At 42.7% G+C, this 17,076-nt stretch overlaps 1 protein-coding gene across 1 annotated transcript in view; it reads right to left on the bottom strand.

Moving 5' to 3' along the window:
* LOC127577076 (adhesion G-protein coupled receptor G5-like) overlaps positions 1-1,129 on the bottom strand; it is a 98,348-nt gene extending 97,219 nt beyond the window's left edge. Inside the window, exon 1 of the mRNA XM_052027935.1 lies at positions 1,092-1,129. The gene's annotated coding sequence lies outside the window, so the exon portion shown is untranslated. The remainder of the gene's footprint in view (positions 1-1,091) is intronic.
* Between the last annotated feature and the right edge of the window lie 15,947 nt (positions 1,130-17,076).

Here is a 17,076-nt window from a genome sequence, read left to right on the forward strand (position 1 = left end):
AAATAAACTACCTTGCTGTTAACGGACCGACTCCAGTGTTGATTTTCGAATCGCTCCAACAGGCTTCAACAGGAAACTTAAGACAATAGGAGTTGCTGAGAAATTCTGTGGATGTTAGGTTGAATGCATGTTCACCACTGGCCCCTCCTACCCCGGTCATTCTCTCTTTTCCCTCCTTCCATTGGGCAGAAGATACAAAAGCTTTAGAACATGTACCACCAGGCTCAAAGATGGGTTGTGTCTCTCTGTTATAAAACTTTCGAACAGACCTCTTATATAATAAAGATCTACTCTTGATCACTCAATCTACCTCGTCATGGCCCTTGCACTGTAATAGTTGGCCTGCACTACACTTCCTCTTTAACTGAAACACTATATTCTGCATTCTGTTGTTTTTTTCCCTTCTGTGCACCTCGATGTACTCAGGTATGGATTGATCCATCTGGATGGCATGCAAACAAAGCTTTTCACTGTATCTCAGTACACGTGACAATAATAAACCAATTACCAATTAACAAATCCTTTTACACATCCTGATTATCCCTTGAGAAGACATGGAATTCATTTTCTTTCTTACTTGGTAACAGAAGCTCATAAAAAAGACTTCTTATTCATGTGTGTATTCCATTTCTTCAGTTGGGAAGCAGGGTGCTCTCACATCAGTGGACATTACAGGGGTAGAGACAGTGGGCATCAGTGTTGAGCTTGAAGTTCATTACAGAACCAAAGCTTCCAAACTATCTGGCTCAGATTCAGATTGCTGCCAGGGAGAGGGATGGGGCTGGTGGCAATGGAATGGAGTTAGTAGCAGGCCAATTTCACTTCCGCTGTAAGACAAACAAAGCTGATTCTGTCTTTCCACAGAACTGGAGACCCTCATCCCTGGTAAATCTTTGCATCCCTCCATAACCATGGTCGGTTCATTTGATCTTCCACAAAACACTAAAGTAAGAATTGGAAACACTAATCAATGGCTTTGAGGCATTCATTATGAATATTGAGTAACTCCCACACAAATCCATCTGTAAAGGAACACACTAGGGGTCATACTCTCATCAGCAGTGACCACCTAACATTGTCGAATAACTTACGAATGATTTGAAGATGAGTGAACCTCTGTAGATAAACAGGCACAGATGAGGTGGCTGCGAATCTCCTCACAAGGGTAAAAAACCAGGAAGAAACTGAGAAGAAGTCTTTCTACATTTTGCAGGTGTATTGCAGGTCAACTCAAACAGAAAATGTAGAAGTTACCCAAACCACAATAATGGTCAGGCAGTTCAGGCAGAAACCTGCCTATTCCTGTTAATAACTGAAAAATCCTTTTAGCCTTCAATTAATTTCATATAGTTTTCATGTGCTGAAGCTACTGTACCTGCCAACAAGTTTAACATTGCATTTGTGGGTAGGTTTGGGTCTTTCTGTCATGTCTCTTTGTTCAGCATCTGTTCTTAAAATAACCTTGACCTTGAGTCATTTATAGCAGTGCTTCTGAGCTCCAGCTTCTTATGCAACTGTTGATTTGTCCAGTTACTCTCTCCCTTCCACCTCTGGCAATCTATAACCTGTAAGGCACTTACTGTTTTCAGCCATAGTAAAAACAGAGAAAGCTGTAAACACTCAGCAGGTCAGGCAGCGCATGTGGAAAGCAAAGACTCTTGGAATTGTTCTCTGTTTTTATCTCAGACTTGCAGCATCTGCGGTTTTCTGAATTCCAGTTACTTTTTCATCTTCGCTTCCCCCCCCTCCCCCGGCATGCTCCATGAACAGGGCTCGCACGGAACTGGTTTGCCCTTTGGTCCAGGTCTGGGCTCAACCATATCATCATCATCAGGGCTTACAGCCTGAGAATACATTCACTTCCGTAGGGTCACCATGGAACTCAAAGGAACCCCCCACCTTTGCCCCTCCAGTACCACCATCTCTCAAACCTGACCTTTCATTGGAATGTCAACTAACATAAGGACTAGGAAGGAAATGGGCCAAAGAAAGGCCACTGTTTTAAAACATTAGCTATGATTTTCTCTCTCCATATGTGCTAGTTGCATGCTTTCACTCAGTTGCATGACAAACTGTGTTACAACCTCAAAGTTACACCCACAAATAGCAACAACATGTCCAAAGCATGAAGAGATGTAGATCTTTATTTTTTGATAACACTTAAGTTCGGAGATGCACTATTTCAGTCCTCCTTTGTGAAGGCTTAATCTTCAACATCAGACTTTTAGGTTTGAGGTAATGTATTGCTGGACAGTCTGAGACCAAACACTAAAATTCTTAACAAATAGTGAAAAATAATACTGTAGTGACACTTACCCCGGAGAGATTGCTTTAAGCTGTGCAGGCTTGTCTCTGACACTAGTTCTCTTTACTTCAGGAAAAAAAGTTAGAAACAGAAGTCAGTTCTACTTTTTTCTGGGCGAGTTGATAATTTCAGTTCCGGAGGTGACATAATGATTCACAGGAAAGGCTGTGGTAATGAAATTTATTTTAAAATTCATTCCTTGTTCTTTTCTGATTCAGCAACAAGAGGCATTCGCAAACAAAGGAGGGACTATGCATGTGTTAAAGGTTACAGAAAACTACTTTATTAGAGTCATATTAAGAATAACGTACAGAAAGGAAGAAAGATACTTCATAAAATGGAGAAGGAAATAAAATGATACTCATCAATGAACTGATCTACACAATGCAGGAGAGAACCCCATGTGTGCAACAGCCTTTCACACAGCCTTCTCTCTGTCTCTTAGTGCCAGTCGTGACCCAGCCTAAGAGAAGAGTCCAATTTGTACAAAGAAGTTGCCTCTTTATACCTTTCAAAACCTAGTATAATTCCCACACCAGCACTTTTCAATTATGGTATGTCTGTACCGTCGCATATCTCAGAGGCAGAGAGAAAGCATGGTATATCTTGAAGACAGATTTCAAAACCTAGCCAAATTCTTACACCAGTACTTTTCAGTTATGGTACCGGTCTGTAACCCCCCATCTCTTGATGACCTTTCGCCTAGGCACATTTCTCAGAGGCAGAGAGAGCATGGTATATCACAAAGACAGAGACAGCATCAGCAGAAAAGACATGTTCACATTATTACCTACTCTCCAGGCTATACATCAGTACTCCTGTAGGTTCTAAAAGCAATCCCCACATTCCAGGCTGACACCATTTTGTCTTACAACCACCATTTTAGAATTTACACTTCTACACATACCAAGGAGGAATCAAATATGACTTCTGCTCAATTTAACTCTCTCCTTACAACTTTTAACATAAAATCCCACCACAGCGGAAGATTGTTAACTTCCTGATGTGCTGGATGTTTTGCCTTTGTTGGGTTGGGTTAAATTCATTTGCACTATCAACAAAAATGTTCAAATTCTCCTGACCAATTCGACACAACTGAATTTTATCTCAAGAGAATAAGCAAACATTGTAAATTCCATATTTCCTCACGACATAGACAGAAGTCATTCTGTCCCTTGACTTCATGCTGGCTCAGAGAGCAATTCCCCTCCCCTACAAACTTATCCTTGTAAACTATTCTCCCAACATCCCCACCGACATACCCCAGACATTACTACTCACCTACTGGCTGGGTGCAATTCGGACAGGGCAATTCAGCCACAACCTGCATGTCTCTGGATCTTTGGGATGAGGGAAGAAACTGGAGCACCTAAAGGAAACCCACGTGGTCACAGGGAGAACGTGCAAACTGCAGTTCAGGAACAAAGCTTCCAAGTAAAAGACCAATTATTGTTGACATGAACATGGGATTGGACGAATCTTTACGTCCTCTTCAATTTGGAAAAACAGTTCTTAGAAGGATTTTAAAAAATGTTACTGAAATAAAAAGCAGGAGCAAGTTAATTTTCCTCTTGAATTTGTATCGTCAATTAATTAACTTTTAATTGGGTCAACCTCAAATCCATTTTCTTGCCTCTATGAAAAAAAATCTTGAAAACTCTCGCAACAAATACTTATTACGATGTTGGAAAAGAACCAGTTGTCCTTCCGTTCACCAACATCTGGGTGACCCCTCTATTGGATGAGTACAGTAAACCGCCGATAATCCGGTACTCTTGATGGTGCTAAACTGACAGATTTTCCAGGTTATTGAATATTACTCTTATTAATACACTGACACATTGAAATGAAAATATTTTAAAATTGGTTCCTTGTTCTCTCCTGATTCAGCAGCAAGAGGTATTCGCAAACAAAGGAGGCACTGTACACATGTTAAAGGTTATAGAAACTACTTTATTAGAATTATATGAAGAACAAAATACAGGAGGAAGCAAAACAATACTTATCAACCAATCAATGATCTGATCTATATAATGCCAGAGGGAACCTCAGGTGTCCAACAGCCTTTTACGCAGTCTCGTCTCTGGCTCTTAGCACTGGTCATGACCCAGCCTAAGGGAAGATTCGGATTTTCACAAAGAAGTTTCCCCTTTATATACCCTTCAAAAGCTTAACATAACTTTTACCCCAGTACTTTTCCGTTCCTTAGTGATACCAGCCTGTACCTTCTTATCACTTGCGACCTTTGGCCTAGACACATAACTTAAAAACAAAGACAACAAGTCTGCAAAGAAGAAAACATTCTTCACCAGTATCTAATCTCAAGGATGTGCATCAGTTTACCCGTAAGTTCTCAAAACATTCCCGCATTCCGAGCTGACACCATTTTGTCTTACAGCCGCCATTTTGTCTTACACACTACTGCACATATTAAAGAGGAATCAGAAATGACTTTTGGCTAGTTCATCTCTTTCCTTACACACATTTTAATTCATCTTTTCTTTTGTGTTTCTCAGTAGTTTAATATATTTTCCAATGAACCAGGAGCGAATAAAGGGAGGTTAGGAAAAAAAAACAGTGAGGTTAAAGGGATTGTGGGAAAGAGAGACACAAGAGACTGCAGATGCTGGAACCAAACTGCTGGAGGAACTCAGCGGGTCGAGCAGCGTCTAGTGCTGATGCAGGGTTTCAAACTAAAACGTCGACAATTCCTTTCCCCCCACAGATGCTTGGGAAAAGGGACCCAATGAGTTTCAAGGGAGTGTGGGAGTGGGGCACCAGAGAGATCAGAGGGATTGTGGGAATGGAGGAGTTGATCGGCATGTGAAAGGGAATAGGTTACAGGGAAATAAGTGGGGATTTCTCTGTGAAGGCTCTGCAATCATTCCCGACAGGAACAATTTGAGAGCCGCCATGGACTTAATGGGTTTGGATGACCTCCTTCTGAGTTGTAAGAGAAAAAAATCTGGAGATAGAGAAGTCAAGAAAGGGATGAGTCAGATATGGACCATGGAAAAGTGAGAGCAGGGTGGAAATCGTCAGCTGAAATATTAAAAATGTTTTGAGTTGTGTGTGAGAGCAAGAAGCAGCACTGAGACAGTTCTCAATGTGGAGGAAAAAAAGGTGAGGAAGAGAAAGTGAGGAGATCAGAGACAAGGACTGTGGTTCCATGAGCTCCACAAAGTGACACACATCGCCTGGGGTTATGCAAATTCTCTGAACTTTTGAATTAGAGGAAGTGAGAGGAGTGAAAGGAAACATTCACTGTGAGAACGTGTTTGAACCAGGTGAATGAGGGCGGTGGTGAGGGCGGCTGATTGGGCCTTCAAGTTGTGGAAGAAACAAAGGATGCTCTGATCATCCTGGAGTGGGATGAGGAGCATCGGGACTGAAGTTCCCTGGAGAAGATGAGCCAGATGGTATCAGGACACTGGAATCTGTCCAAGTGGCAAAAAGATCAGAGGAATTAAGTTTCTGTTAATTGGTTTAAGGATTTTCCAACCTCTCATTTTAAGTTCCAGTCAGGAGTTTGGTCTCAGGTCAGTCCCAGTCTTCTGTATATAATTCCTTCCTGCTCCAGTAATGTTCCAATAAAAGGACCACATTATTCAACCCCCACCTTTCATTACTTAATCAGAAAACTAGCCTACTTTCCCTTTGCCAATCAGCTTGCAACTGGTGGGGGGGGGGGGGGGTAATCCTAACTGCATCCCACTCAAGGTCCTACTTTTCAATTAAGCTGCAAGCACCTGATCCTTTCAACTAGACCTCCATCATCAGTCCTAACTGCAATCCTGCCAACCAGTTCTTCACCTTCAATTCCCTACTTACTTTCCAGCTGCCCCGGGGCATCATTCGGTCTGGGACCAGGCGGAAACACACACCTTCAAGACTTTTCACCGTGGGTTGGAGAGATTCTGTCCATATCACACATTTCTTACAAGCTCAAGGAGATTCAGCATGTCACCAAATACTCTGAGAAAACTTCTGCAGATGCACGTAGAAAGTATCCTGACTATTGCATCATGGCCTGGTACAGCAATTCCAATGCACAGGAACGCAAGAGGCTGCAGAGAGCAGTGGACACAGCCCAGTCCATCACAGGCACAGCCTTCCCCACCACTGGCAACATCTACAGGAGGCGCTGCCTCAAGAAGGTGGCATCTGTCATCAAAGATCCCCACCATCCAGGTCATGCTCTCTGCTCACTGCTACCATCAGGCAAGAGGTACAGAAGCCTGAAGTCCCACACCACCAGGTTCAGGAAAACCTACTTGCTCCTAATTGTGTTTTTTTGCACTAATGTCTTGTTTGCACAGTCTCTTTCTTCACTATCTTGTATAATTTATATATAACTTATGTCCTCTCTGCTTCCTGCTTCCCTTGTCTCTCTGCAGCTGTCAATCATTTTCTCCTTGCCACAAACCTCTGTGCTGTGCCGATGTTCTGGCATGAACCCACCATTTTACTGCCTCCCCTTTCTGCTTTCCATTGTCATAGCATCATAATCCAACCCCGGACATTCTCTCTTCTCCCCCCTTCCATCGGGCGAAAGCTTGAAGGCACACACCACCAGGCTCAAGGACAGCTTCTATCCCGCTGTTCTTAGACTTGAACGAACCTCTTGTACTTTAATGATGAACTCTTGACCTCACATTCTACCTCGTCATGGCCCTTGCACCTTATTGTCCACCTGCACTGCACTTACTCGGTAACTGTAACTGTAGCACGATATTCTGCATTCTGTTATTGCTTTTCCCTTGTACTACCTCAGTGTACTTATGTTTTGAAATGGTCTGTATGGATTCCTTGCAAAACTAAAATTTTCACTGTATCTCAGTACATGTGACAATGAAAAAAAATAATAATAAACTTTGTTGATTCCATTAAGGTAATGTTACAAGAATATTCCCCCCATGACTGCGTGGGTTTCCTCCAGGTGCTCCGGTTTCCTCCCACATTCCAAAGGCATACGGGGTTAGGAGCTGTGGGCATGCGTGGCGACACTTGCGGGCTGCCCCCAGCACTTTCTTAGCAACACAAACAGACACATTTCACTGTGTTTCGATGTACCTGTGACTAATAAATAAATATCTTAAATATCTTATATTCTCTCATGCTTTTAGCACTGCAAACCAGAAACAGATTTCTCCTCTGTCATGTTTAGTTCACACACTTAGTCCACATCTATCCTTTGACTACTTTGGCTCATTTGGTTTTGACACTCCTAGCATTGTAAATGTGGCCACCATATCTACTCCCAGATCACAGACGAAACATACTCTGAAGTTAACAGATCCAAGCATGATTCCTCCTGTGAGTTCTGAATCCCTTCCGCTAGCATCAAGTGGGCCAGTAATCCAACGACATGGATTAGTAACCCAGAGCTCACGACCTTCAGGATAATTTGAGAATTTGACTCAGTTTAAGATATTTTGAAACAGAAAGATGCTATCAGTATAAGCAGTCTGGAATAATGAGACATTTAATGAAAATTATGAAGTCTGAATTTTGTTAACATTTCAGTAATAGCCTTTAGGGAGGAAACCTATTAACCCTACTCATTCTGGTCTACTTGAGAGTCCAGCCCCACCACAAGCAAGCCAATAGAAGACAGGTCCCACTAGCTCCTGTTGGCTAATCAATATTGACTTTGCCAGATGAATGTTAAGAAAGCAGTGTTTCCCACTCAGCACCGCAACCCAGTTTGGAGACTTCAATGATGTTTAACTCACCTACCCCATAAACTCAGTGCTGGAGGTCAGCAGCTTTTGAAGAAGCTCTGTCTGGTTCTGTGCATCAGTGCCCCTTCTCCTTCAACAACAACATCTACATTGTTTAAAATTTAACACAGCAGGTGGTTGCACCGGAGAGACAGTGAAGAAGGAATCTTTGGGTATTATAAGAAAACTGGGAAAGTTTATAATATGGTCAAATTAAGTGTCATACAAATTAGAAAGGGATGATGGGAAAATAGGGCAATATTGGAGGTGGCTTAAAGGTGACTGAGAAGAAACAGGGTAGTACTTAGATCAGGGAAGTATTTAGACTATAAGGCATAGCTTGCTGGAGCAGAGATAAACAAATGGAGGTTGGAATGTAGCTTAAGTGCAGGAGAACTGAACATGAGATAAGCTGAGACACAACAGAGGACAAGACCATGAGTTAGAGCGCCCAGTTGGAGGGAGAATGGGGGAAAGGGCTGCCTGGTAAAGGAAGGTAAAGTCCCATTTGTCAGGCAGTTAGCGGCAACCCCTGCAGAGATAAAACAAAGATCAAATACTACAAAGAAAAGTGGGCTACTGATGAAATTGTGAAATCCGCATTTAAGTATTGTAACACAAATGCTATAAATTGCTGGATGTTTTTTGGATCAATGGATTATCATTGAACTCTCATTTAAAATGCTCCCCAGTGAACACTGCTACAGGCCTGAAGAAATCCACTTGTTCGAAGAACTCACCACTGCTGTCTGAGAAATTTTCTTTGTGTGCTGTCCCGATCTGAGCCGTAATTGAGTGGACGACTGGGCCCCAGGTGAAAGCCAGATTCAGGGTGCAGGTTTAACACACAAATTCCTCCAACAGATGGCAATCCGAAACTGGTGCCAAGTCATGAGTTATTGGGGCTGATGAGCTAACGTCAAGTCAATAAGGTAGATTTTAGGGAGGGGTCCAAAAGGAAGAGACAAAGAGAGGGGCAGAAGGGGTTAGGGAAGGACTTCCAGAGGTTAGTAGTTGGACAGGTGAAGGTGTGGCTGGCAGAGGTGCAGCCATTATGTTCAGAAGACCAGCATTGGAGAAACTCCAGTGACTAGGAGGGCTGGAGGCAGATAAGAGACGGAGAAGGGAGAGCCCATGGAGGGATTTGATAACAAGGCTGAGTTTGTTAAAGTGGAGACAAAGCTTCTCCAGGAGGCGATGCAGGTCAGTGAGGCAGGATAGCAGGTGAAAAGGATTTGGTGCAATCTGGGACCAAGCTGGCGGAGATATAGATGACCTCAAGGGCATTTGACATAGAACAAGAGGGGTTAGCTGGGATTGCACTGGGATAGTAAAATCTGATGGTTACAAAGACATGGATGAGAAACTTAGCCCAGGTGAGCTGAAGCAGGGTTGGGAATAAGTGGTCTTAATGGTGGCTTGGACACATGGTTCCATATTTATCTTGGGATCAGAAATGACATGAAATTATGATCATTCTAAAGGCATTTCAGAGAGTTTCCCGGGAGACGGATGGCGAATGAGTGGTAGGGAACAGAGCTAGTCTTGGGAATGAAGGACAATGGTTTGGTTATCTGCAATATTTACTTGGAGGAATTTTCTGCTGATCTTGTAATGGAATTTGGACAAGCAGTCTGCCAATATAGAGATAGTGTGGAGTTCAGGGGAAATGTGGGGAGTTATTACGGCATGCTGAACATGAAAAACAGAGTTAATATTTCAGTTTGAATGAATATAAAGCTTAGTCCTTGTTGCAATGACGAAGGTGACAGCCTTTGCTTTATACAGACAGATCCCTTAACTTGAAACGGCATTTAAGAAAACTCCAAAGATCTTGATTTAAATTCAGGGTGTTTGTTGGCAGTTGAGCAATAAATGCAAGAAAAAAGACTGACCCATTGCCCTTGGACCCAGATTATTTTAAGTGCAATCACACAAGCAAATCTCGCAACCGCTTGACAGGGAGCAACAAACCATTGACAGAAGGTAAATGGTAGAGCAAGTTTCTCAGCTGTTCTGCAGTGATGTTGGGATGGGAGAACTCTTACCCACCCCATCAAGGAAAGCAAATGTGATAATTTAAGATTTACCTTTCTTTGTGAGCACAATCCTTTTCCCAATTGGTTTATGCCAAATTGTACTCCGACTTCATTCTCACATTGCTGATGTAGAGTTACAGTTTGATGTTAATGGCGTCTTCAAGCCTCAGCATGGAGATGGGGACTGATATGAATGTAAATTGGTCAGAACATGAGAGATTATTAGACAGCAGGAAGTGGTAACTGTTGCAATCAAGATGCACTTGCAACTTGGGTAACTTATTATTTGCATTCAAAAACTGTTGACTTGCTGTTACAGGCTGATTGTTGGTAAAGGAACATCAATAATCTGAGGTCTTCACCTCTCCTTAGAACAGAGGTCTCACCAATCACTCATCCACAGCCCTGCCACCTTACCTGGAGGAACTGGTTTCCATGTTGAACAACTTCCCCTTTAACACTGCTCACTTAAACTGGTCCCTGTGTGGCTGTTTCTGCACTGCTTTAACCAGAACATGTGCACTGCTGTCTGAAAATATAAGGTGAAGGCAGATGGCTGTCTGTTTCAGGGAGCCTTTCTGGTTGCATCCATTGTTCCTCTTGTTTCACCAAGGTAACGGGGATGTCCTATTGGGAAACCCCCATCCCAAAACTGTGGCTATACCAACAATTGTTAATGTCAGAAGGCCTGGCACATAGTTTCTTTCCACAGAGTATAAAGTAATGGAACAAAATAATGAAGAATTATTTAGCTATAATCTTAAAATCTTAAAACCCTGAATCCCCTAGCTTGTTTTTAAGTCCTCACCCATCTCCTGTGGCTCCACACATGAACATCCACACTGATACTTAAGGGGACCTATTCGCTCCCTAATTACCCTTCTGCTCTTAATATATTTATAGAATCTCTTAGGATTCTCCATAATATCTTCCAAAGCTACCTGATACCTTTTTGCCCTCCTGATTTCCTTCTCGTGTACTGCTACATCCCTGATACTCCTCAAGGGATTTGCTTGATCTCAGCTGCCTGTACCTAACATACGCCTCCTTCTTTTCCCTGACCAGAGCTTCAATATCCCTCGTCAGCCAGGCTTCTCTAATCCTGCCAGCCTTGCCCTTCATTCTAACAGTAACACCCTGGCCCTGAACTCTCCATGTCTCACTTTTAAAACCATCTCTTCAGCTCACCAAGTCCACATCGACCATCAAACATCCCTACAGTATTCCATTTGTATTCTCCCACATTCCCATCAACTCCCCCAAGAACCTGCACACGAGGGGTCTATTGTGGTCTCCTTTTCACTGGGGAAACCAGTGCAACCTGCACACCTGCTTGTTTTGCCTGATACTTTAATTCTAGGTGCCTCTCCCAATAAGCTCCCTCAATGTCTGAAGGTCTGGCAACAAACCTTCTTTCCACAGAGTACAAAGTAATGGAACAAAACAATAAAGAATTATTTAGATACAACCTTAAAATTCTATCTAAATCTTCTAAGATATTTTAAATGCAGTCCTGTAAAGAGCCAAAGTATTTTAGCAAATGGCGATTAAAGGAAAAGTGTGGGAGTCCACGGAGAGATGCAGCACACCACAGGCCCTTCTGCCCACCGAGTCCATGATGACCCTCAAGCACCCATTTGCACCAATCCTACACTAATCCATTTTATTCTCTCCACATTCCCATCAACATCCCCCCTACCCATCCCCACCCCAGATTCTACCACTCAACAATACACAAGGGACAGTTTACAGTGGCTATTTAATCTACCAACCTGCACGTCTTCAGGATGTGGGAGAAAACCCACACGGTCACGGGGAGAACGTGCAAACTCCACACAGACGGCATCTGGGGTCAGGACTGAGCCCGGCTGCTAAATCTCTGCCAGCCGTCCTATCGCACTGCCCCATAACTGTAATATCCTTTGCTCATCCAAGCGGCTTCTGATGATCACCGAGGTGACCAAGGGAGCTTTACAGGAGGAATCTATCTGCCAACAGGCTGAATAAAGATCTGTCAATACTGGCTGTTATCAGGATAACAAGAACTCAGTAGACCCAATGACCTTGATATTAACCTCACAAATTGAGAAATACCTGTATTATCGTCAGAGTGACTGTTCAACTCAACCGCATCCATTCAGGACAGCTTGCTGTGGACGCAGAGCGTGAGTTTGCAAAGGCAGATGGAACCACTGAGCCCAGACAGTGGTCGTTGTTCTCCACCGGTACCTGTGGAGCAAGGAAGTGAACTTCTGAAACAACCAGGAAGATGTTCTGCACATAAGTGGAATAAACATTGCCTGTGAGGAATGGACTCACGGATCTACACCACAAGTAGGAAGAACAAAAATAATCATGAGTAAATGGCCCAAATGTGGATATAAATAATAACACACCCAAAGATTGCTGCGTCACTTTGCTTTCCCATTACCATCGTGAGCAGTGATGGAAAAACAGTCAATTAACGTGGCTGAAAAGAATCATTCAAAGCCTGTCAGAAAGACTGATGGTTTCAGGAAGAAATCTCCGGTGGAGGAGTCTAGAACCAGGGGTCACAGAATAAGGGGAGGTCATTTAGGGCTGAGGAGAGGAGAACATTCTCCCTGGGTGATACGGTACTGAACCTTTGGAATCCTCTATCCCAGAGGGCTGTGGAAGCTCAGTCAATGAGTTCATTCCAAACTGATGGAGCTGTGTGTATTTGGGGAGTCAAGGCGGATGGGATCAGTGCAGGAAAATGGCCTCCAGTTTCAGCCACTATCTTGATGAATGGCAGAGCAGACCACGGGGGCCAAATGGCCAACCTCTGACAACATTTCAAAAGTAGTTTGTTGGATAGAAAGGGATGTTCTACAGTGTGAAAGGTTCTTCGAGAGGAGTTCTGGTATGTGTGGAACCACATGTCAGTGACAGCATGAAAAGAGGGAGATTACTGGAACATTACAACAAACCTGTTGTTTTAAACTAAATTTGACTTCACACACATGATTAAATCTTCCATAACATTGGATTTTAGTCTTTAAATTACCTGCCAATTACAGAGAACTGTAAAAAAAATCTTGAAACGTTCTGTCATGTCTCCTTTCCTGACTCCATGTGCTACAATTTTGCTGCACACCTTCATTACAAAATACAAAACAGAGAACAGTACAGCACAGAACAGGCCCTTCGGCCCACAATGTTGTGGCGACATAGCCATTCCCTCCTGCCTACAGTATCACCGTATCCCTCTATTTTCCTCTCATTCACGTGTCCATCCAAGCCCCTCTTAAAAGCCCCCAATGAATTTGCCTCCACCACCCTATCAGGCAACGCATTCCAGACATCCACCACTTTCTCAGTAAAGAACATACCCCTCACGTCTGTTCTGAACCTACCCCCTCTCACCTTAAATGCATGCCAATGCATTTGGATTGGAAAAAATTGAAAGGCTGCTTTGTTTATCACTTCATCTTTCAGCGCACAAAGTAAAAACGGAAGACTGGAATGCCTGAAGATAATCAAATCATCCTTAGAAATAGATCACAACCCAATAATGACAAGTTACTTATGCCCTGCTTCAAATTTAGAGCACTGATTGCCACAATCGCACCAGCTCCTCCATCGTTCCTCAACCCTACCAAATATACTGTGTCTGCCACCCCTCAATTATGCCTTTCTTCTCCAGCATTACAATGGTTTATTTGACTATCTTTGCCACAACCCTCGTAACCTGCCTATCTTTTCTTAAAACTTTAAAAAAAACTTTATTTACAGCACGGTAATAGGCCCTGCCAACGAACCCGCGCCGCCCAATTACACCCATGTTGACCTACTAACCCGTACGTCTTTGGAACATGGGAGGAAACCGGAGTACCCAGAGGAAACCCATGCAGTCACGGGGAGAACGTACAAACTCCTCACAGACAATGAGGGGAATCGAACCACAATGGCTGACACTGTAACAGCGTTACACTAACCGCTATGCCACTGTGCCACCCAATTTCTTGCAGCCAGAAATAATGTTCCTCATTGTCCTTTTTGAGCCATTTTTCTGTTACTTTAAAAAAATCCCTTAAGATCTAATTACTTCTATATTCGTCACTGCCTTCTTGGCTCAAAATACTTAACAGTTCCTACCCTTTTGCCACTGAAATTCCCGTTGCTGCTCTGTATACCGAGCCACATGGTTTAGTATTTAACCCGAGGTGTCCACTGCTACCTGTTAGCAGGTCTTATCTAAATGTTCTCATTACCAGAAGGCTGGCTACATCATAAACAAATTCGCTAGCTCAATATTTTGATGGAAACCTACATTTACTTTGGGTTGTGTGTTGCATTCCAATTGTTTTCAAACTAATTCCCCATTGATTCCTGCGCTATGACCATCTGAAAGTGCTGGAATGCTGTTATTCTGGTGTCTCCACCAGTTATCTGTGGACACATTCAATGACACAGGGTTTCTTCAGCAAAGCAGCTTTCTGGACACCAAGAAATATCAAGCGACAATCGATTTAACCAGAGATGTTTAAAGACAAGATAAAGAAGCAAGGAAAGTTCCATTAGCCCTGCTGATAGATCTGCTGTGACATGGTTTCTTGTCCATCTGTTTGAGTTAATGCAAGTTTGTACGTTTTGATTGGAAGAACAGAGAGTTTACTTACCACTTGGTGGGCGGGAAGCAAGGTGGATGAGAGGAAGAACGTGATCACAAAAATAACCACATAACAAGGCCTTTAAAACAAAAGCAGACCAAACACAATGGTTTACATCTACAGGCATAGAACTGAAAGTTAGGGAGGTTATCCTGAACCTGTGTTGCTGTTGTTTAGACCACACTTAACAGTGATGTGTTCAGTTGTGTTCCCACATTATGGAAAGGACTTCGAGATACTGGAAGGGGTGTAAGGAAAGTATACAAGTATGACAATAAAAAGGTTTCATACTGACAAAAGGCGGCAAATCTCTGGAATTCTCTGTCCTGGAGGTTTGTGGAGATGACGTCATTGGGGATATTTAAAGATGAAGTGGATACATTTTTGAAAGATCAGGGAACTGAGAGAACTGGCACAGAAGAGGAGCTGAGGCAGATCAGCCACTGACCATATTGAATGGCGGTGCAGGTTTGTGGAACCGAATGGCCTACTCCTGCTCCTATTCCCTCATGAAAATGGTGGGGTGCACACATGAGGAAAGGATGCACGGACGGGCTCACTGAGAAACAGCAGCTGAGGGGTGACCTGATAGAGATATTTAATATCGTGAAGGATGTTAATGGACCGTATTCAGTGAAAACCTTTCCATTTGTGCAGGACAGCAGAAATATAAGATAGTGACCAATAGAGACGTCCGAAGAAACTTCTTTACACAGGGAGAGTTTGAAGTGTAGTTACAGTTAAGGTGAGCTGGAAAAGCATGAGGGAGAAGGAAATAGAGCACTACAGGATGACGTTACCTGGGTAAGTACTGGTGGGCAAGGCGGGAGTGGAGCAACTGATTGAATGGAATATCCTGTTCCTGTGCCACCTGTCTGAAGTTGTAGCCCAGGCCACAGCTGCTGCTACCATTCTGTCCTTTGCTGCCATCTTCAGATTGGAAGCCCAGGTTCAGGCCTGAAAACCATTTCAAACCACATTACGACTGGAGTATGAACTCGACCTTTTCCCTTTTTCATTAGTAACTTTCCTCTTCAAGGTGCTCTCTAAAATGGAAGGAGAAAGTAGTTTGGGTATTCTTCAGTATAGCAAATATTCTCGTAAAACTGCTATTTACAATGGTTTACATAAGTCACAGCATTGTAGTTGCACAAGTCAGCACATTGCATGCATTCCAGTGAAAATGTTATAAACATCACCAATCCTACAATCTTCCCAACAACCCTTCTAACCCACCTCCACTGATGCTGCAATGTACCTGGAACAATCCTTGTGCAATATTCAAAGTTAAAACACTAAATTCAGTCAAATGCTATTGCACACAGTTGAAGCAACTGATAGGAATCTAAACAATGGCTTAATTCTATTGGTGTTTTGCCAACAGAAGCTGAATGTATTTGAGAATTCTCAAATTACCCAGTCATCGAACGCGCCTTGCACTGGTTTATAAATGAGGGATGAATGCACCTGTGTGCAAGATTTGCATTGGTCTGAGGCTAAAATAACCTGTTCACTTTAGAGTTGCAGTACTACATGTGCAGGAAGGAGTAGTCACCATATCAATGGCTCTCTATGGAGTGCCAACTACGAGACAGCTTATGTAGAACTGCCAGTTATACCGTGTTCGGAGAGATTGTACATCAGTTTGAAGATTGAACCTGGAGAGCAGAACTTTTTTGAATTGGTTGGCTACATCAATGAAAAATCCAGATGACTTGCCTCAGTATTACCTGATAAAGAAGGAGTAAGAAAGATTTCTGGCTCTTAACCAAAATGGCATCACACATGGATTTCAGTCAGCACCTCATTAACATCTTCAGTAGTTTTCCGAGCATTTTACCTGATGCCAGTGGATTGTTTGCGCTCTACAAATCAAATGTTCCTGTAAATAGTGGTCCTAAACTAAGCATGGCTGATACATTAACGATATTTAATAATTTATTTTTCCAATGACTTCTCTACTGAGGAGAAAAATGTCTAAACCAAATTGAATTTGGGGGGGTCTAGATGAATTGTGCACATTTACCCAAGGTTCTTCTGCTCCTGCATCCCATTTAGAACAGTGTCCTTTATTCTATATTGCCCACCCTCACTTTTCCTACCAAAATAGATTGCCTCACATTTATCTGCACTAAACCTCATCTGTCATGCACCTGCCCATTCCAGTGAGAGAATATATTTTGCTGCGGTTAGTCACCATCCTCCTCACAGTTTGCAATGTTGCTAAATTTTGCATCATCTAGAAAATTTGTTCTTGCTTTTTCAATCTTTTTATTAGTTTCCAAATTAATACAGATTAATATATAACATCGATGACTGTACATATAATACAAAGAGATCAAGAGAACAATCATGGCATAGATAATCATAAAGAA

Source organism: Pristis pectinata, chromosome 13, assembly GCF_009764475.1.
Source record: "Pristis pectinata isolate sPriPec2 chromosome 13, sPriPec2.1.pri, whole genome shotgun sequence".
Classification (NCBI taxonomy): Eukaryota; Metazoa; Chordata; class Chondrichthyes; order Rhinopristiformes; family Pristidae; genus Pristis; species Pristis pectinata.